General features: G+C 39.1%; 1 pseudogene; it reads right to left on the bottom strand.

Annotated features, from left to right (window-relative positions):
• Positions 1–200: 200 nt before the first annotated feature.
• LOC138833338 (DNA-directed RNA polymerase II subunit RPB9 pseudogene) lies at positions 201–568 on the bottom strand (annotated as a pseudogene).
• Positions 569–5,860: the final 5,292 nt, after the last annotated feature.

Here is a 5,860-nt window from a genome sequence, read left to right on the forward strand (position 1 = left end):
AGTACAAAGATATAAAGAGTGACATTATTCAAGATGCATTGTATTTATAAAGTGACATGTTTAATGGTAACACTCTTTTTGCACAACTACAGAGAGATAATAAAAGTAGAACTAAAAACAAAAAATGTGTATGGAGTTCTAAATTTCTTCTTTTCATGGGCACAGAACCTGGCACTTATTACAGGGGGAGTTAGGGATGCTCATTCGGTCCAGCGCTGGCCTCAGTGCACAGGTAGTACAGGCGCATGGCATCCTCAGCCCGGGGACTGTGTGACTGGAAGAACACTGCCTCCTTGTGGCCACACTTCTGGCATGGGTGGTCTTCGGTCCATGGCAAAGTGGGGTCCTGGGACACATCAGCAATGATCTGGGTCAACTCGTCCACTTCTCTGCTTGATTTTGTTGACATTAGATGTAGCTGCTGTCTGCTTCCTGCTGGTAGTCACAGTTCGGTCACGCACACAGCAGGATGGGGTTCTCCTTGTCTTCCTTGGTTTAGAGCATGTTGTTACATTCCTGGCAGAAGTGAATACCTAAAAGCCTGGCTCATAGTACCATCAGGTTTCATAGTTACACACCGCCCAGCCTGCCCTGCTTGCTCAGACCTGAAGTTCTAAATTTCTTCACTCTCCTCTCTGCTCTCCTGTTTCTTTGAAGGTTATGTTTGAATAGGATTGAATCTTTTATGGCTTCTAATCTCAGATGAGATTAGAAGTGATCTCATCAGTGTTGGGAAATGTACTTCCAGAAGAGACAGTGATGACAGGAGTTCACAGCAGATGACCCAGTGCAGTCGTGTGGTCCAACTCACAGAATATATATAGGAAGGCATTGCCCACAACAAGAGATTCAGTCAAATTCAGTCAATGCAAAATGAAGTATTTGTAGTCATATATAAGGAACACTTCTCCAACAAAACTCCTTCTTGACAAGTAACACAACTAAACACAGATGCAATATTATTTTCTTTTCTACTCAGAATTTGTCCAGAAATCAGAATAAGCAGTAGCATCCCCAAGAGTGTGCTACAAAATCAAAATTACAAAATCACCTCAGATCTAGTGAGTTAACAAGTGCTCCCTGTTAGGTTTAGGAATTTGTGCTTAGGAGATGAGTATAACAGATACTACATATATGATTTTACTCCACAACACATTTAAAAGCATTTTTATTTAAATCGTATTTCTCAGAATTTATTTGTTTCTCTATCTCTTTCTCTGTCTCTGTCTCCCTGTATCTGTCTTACACATACAGATAAATGAACACACACACACACACACACACACACACACACACACACACACACACACACAAACACACACACACCTGTGCCAGTCCTTTATTATAAAAGAGGAATTGACCTAAGCTCTGAATGAAGAAGAGTTTTTTTTTAAATTCACAATTTTAGGTGCAAAATTTCCTAGATGCAGTAAACCTCATCTTCCTGTACTCAGGCAAGGCCAGTTCTGTCTGTGTCACAATAATATTTATAAATAGAAAAAAACAGCTGCAAGTTGAGATGGACAAGCATATGGCTGTCTTCACGTTAAAACAAGTGAATATTGTGTGGTTCATTTCATGAGAGCAGTTTTAATACTCTTAAGGAATGGACAGCCAATGGTCTAATAATTTCACACAAGGCACCTCTTTGCAGGGCTAAATTGGGTACATTGTGGCATCAGCAAAAGCCTTCTCTATTTGCTCATAATTGCCAGGTGATGTTCTGCCTTACAAGTCCAGAATCTTTGTAGACAGGAACTAGATACTGAAATCTCTCAGACAAATAAGCAGAAACAGGTTGGTTTGGATTCGGACTGAAGAACTTTAAGGATTGTATGTTAGTTTAAAATAAGCAGAAATATATATGTGTGTGTGTATATATATATATATATATGTATATGTATATATATATATATATACATGCTCATCATGTGTATATGTATATAACTTACAAGTATTTACACTAGGGCATTTCAAGTCAACATGTCAGTATATGAGTGCACTATATCTTCATCAATTTCACATTTCCATTACTCCAAAGAGAGAATTTTAAAGAATTATTAGATTAATTTGCTATAGAAATATAGTGTGGAAGAATGACAGGATATTATTGGATACAAAAATTGACACATTGAATATATATTCACACTTTCATGTATAAACATTTCTATCATTTTCCGTTTCCATTATAAATGCCATCAGGGTGCTACCTGTAAGAGAAAATTTTGTTCTCCCTGTCAATTCTTTATCCTAAGTCTTAATAGGAAGTTCCTAGGAATCAGAGTTTCTAACACCTATAGCAAACATCCCTGAACAGATGTGAACTATGCTATCAGATGCATCTTCAGTAGCTCAACTCTGTGCACTGATTGGTCAACTCCCTTGAGGATCAGTGCTGCTGATGGTGGACACTGTCTTTTTCTGGACTAGCTGAATTAGGTTCAGGGGAGATCAGCCCCAAATCTATTCCTTTCATAGAGACTGTGTTGGACATAAACTTACCTATCACTGGGTCTCTGATGCTGATTTAGGGTGGTAGGTGCATACGTCTATTCAAAACCATACTTTCACAGCAGGGACTGTCTTTCCGGGGCTGCAAACATCATGGATTTTTATTGATTATTACCAAAGGATGTAAGGCCTTACCCTCCCCTAGGTTCTTCTCACACTGTTGCCCCAGCTGGCTATTTGCATATTGCTCTCTAAGGAGAGCCTCCCATTCTAAGTCTGAAATAAAGGCTCAGCTCTGAACTTGCCTTCACCTGTCAAGACTCCTCATTTCACTCCTAAAAATGAAGTCTTTCTCTCAGCTCCTGTGGCTGTAAATGCTCTGAATCCCTGGTAAGAGCAAAGGGAGATGAGGAACAAGAGTGGGTGGAAGGTATGCTCTCAGGGGCCAGTGGTGACCTATGCACATGCTAGATGTTCAGTTCTTGTTATCTATGATGGGGCAAGTGAGATTTAGGTCTGGGAAATAGAGAAATATTTCAGAAGGATCTAAAATTATGCCTTGGTGAAGATTCTCCTTGACTCCTCAATACTCATTTATATTTAAAAATACCTTTATTACTAATATGAAATATTATATATTGTAAGCCAAACTATGAAATATGAACAATAGGTAATATATCAAAATACAAATAAAAAGCATGCTTCTCTATGTTTGTACATAACCTTCCACTTCCGTCTTATTCTAATTTCAGGATCCAGTGGAGATGTTGTGCTGACCCAGACTCCACTTTCCCTGCCTGTCACGCTGGGAGAGCCGGCCTCCACCTCCTGCAGGTCTAGTCAGAGCCTCCTGCATAGCAATGGAAACACCTATTTGGATCGGTTCCTGCAGAAACCAGGCAGTCTCTACAACTCCTGATCTATCAGGTTTTCAACCGAATTTCTGAGGTTCTGGATAGATTTGGCAGGGGGCGGGGTGGTCAGGCAAAGATTTCACATGAAAACAGGGTGGAGGTAGAAGATGTTGGAGTTTATTGCTGCTTTCAACATACACATGTCCTACCACTGTGATACAGCCCTGAACTAAAAACTCCCCTCTGGCTATGTGAGCTGCCCTTATACATTGCTGGGTTTGGGGGCACTAGAGAAGATTGTCTGGGCTGCTTTGTATGTCCCTCCCCTACGGTATAACCCCTGTTTTCACTGTATTTGATGTTGGTATAATTTGTGGATGGGAAGGGAAAAAACAAATTGTTTAAATAGGGATACAGGTGAACCTATTGCAACAATGATATGCACAAAATATTATGTCGAAAAATGACCTTTACAACTTTGGTGGGGGTAGGGGGAGATACAAGGGCAGGGATGGTAAGGGGAAATAAAAGAGGAGGCAATAAGAAATGTATTCATTACCTTGTTCATATAATTGTAACCACTCTGTATGGTATTTTCACAATAAAAAAAAGAAAAAAGAGAAGAAAAAAGAGAGAGAACTGGAAACAGCATATGTCTTGAAGCTCACTTTGATAAGCATCATTGTATATGGTCATATGCACATAGCTATTGAATGTTTGTGTTCTTCTCCTGAGAACATACTCTTTTGTTTTTCACTGTCTGAGTCTTTAGACTATTGTTATATTATGTCCAGATGTAATTACTTGTCTTTTACTATCCATTGTGTTTCCTTGTAGGTTTATAAGCACAACCTATGTTCCTACGTGTCAGGTCTGCTTTAATTAGTACAACTTTTTCCAAGGTTATTGTTGCTAATTATAATGTTTATCCAATGTATCTCATCATTGGAGTCAAATAAGAACAATTTTCCAGGTCTTCAAATCTCAAGTCAAACAAGAACCCAGGGATAGTAATTATTCCACCTGTACATTCAGATGGTACAAAGGAGCAAACAGGGAATTTTCCCTCAGCCAATCAGCTTTTCCTTCTCAGCCAAACTCATGCTTTCTCTCATTCACATTGATCAACATTCTGTGGAAAAGTAGCAAAGAACTGGGCTCTCTCAGTTAGCTCTGTCTTCTCTGCTTACTTCACACTCCTGGATTCTGTGTTTATTCTTCATTGATGGGTTAACAATGGGGTAGAGTTACTGGGAGGTGGTAAAAGCACCTAGTTTGAGGAAATACATTGGTGGAACTGTCCTTAGGCCTAAATCTTGCCTTCACCTCTTTGTATATAATTTTTGAATGGTGTTTGCCATGAGTTGAGTAGCTTCTACTAGATGGTCCAACATCATGATATTCTGCCTCTCCATAGACCAAGGAAGCTAAGGATGGTGAACTGAAATTTCTGACACAATGAGCCCAAATGAATACTGTCTTTCTTCCCTTAGGTTGTTCCTGTCAGGTACTTGGGTTCAGACACACAAATATTAGGAACTCATCTATATATTCTGACTAGCAATCTCTACTTTAATTAGGTAACAAGGATCCATACAAAGCTTCAGAAACTAGGCTTTAGCACATGCTTATTTTGGCTAAGAAGAACTTAACTTGGAAAAAATTACTTAGATATGCACAACTACTTATCAATACCATGATCTCAAGCCTCAAAATAATAATGGTTTTAGAAACATGAGGATATATCAAGACTAAACAATTACTAAACATTTTGCCTATAATCCCCAAAGGTCAGAGAAGGAAATAAGTGGATTGAAGTTGAGGCTATATTGGCAAATCATTATCACAAATCTATCTGAATGAAATCTAGGCATTGTGCTACCATCTTATACTTATGGCTACAAGGGAGGTACAGATAGATGGAACATGGTCTGACCTCTATCTGACAGACAAAACTAAAACAGAAAAAGCTAGTTATATGGCTCATGGAGTGTTGAAGGTTGGAGAGCGAAGGGATGTTGGACAACAACAAGGGAATGGGTAACAATGATCGACAAGTAATGTACTCATCTCCTTACTCATATAACTGCAACCCCTCTGTATAGCATCTTTAAAATAAAATGAAATAAAAATAAAATAAAAAATAATTGCTTAGCAAGCTTAAGACACTGCCATCTAATCTTTGGACTACAAACCCTCTAAAAATGTGCTCCTGTGTTGGGTATTTTGTCACCTGAATTATTCTATGTACCTTGATCTCTAGATGTTGCTTATGAACTCTAGAAGTGACTCTTTGGCCACTGTGGAAGATCAAACAAAATCCATGTCATGGCAAACTGAGTGACCTGCAACACAAGAGCTCCAGTTGGATCAACAGTCATTAAGAGTGTGAATATTCTTGAGCTGGTGGCTCATGCCTGTAAATCTTAGCTACTCAGAAGGCGGACATCTGAGGATGTCAGCAGGAAAGTCCATGAGACTCTTACCTCCAATTATCACTGGAAAACCAGAAGTAGACATGTGGCTCAAAGTGGATAGTGCTACCCCTGAGTTCA

This window comes from Dipodomys merriami, unplaced genomic scaffold (genome assembly GCF_024711535.1).
Source record: "Dipodomys merriami isolate MVZ:Mamm:240054 unplaced genomic scaffold, mDipMer1.0.p SCAF_204, whole genome shotgun sequence".
Classification (NCBI taxonomy): Eukaryota; Metazoa; Chordata; class Mammalia; order Rodentia; family Heteromyidae; genus Dipodomys; species Dipodomys merriami.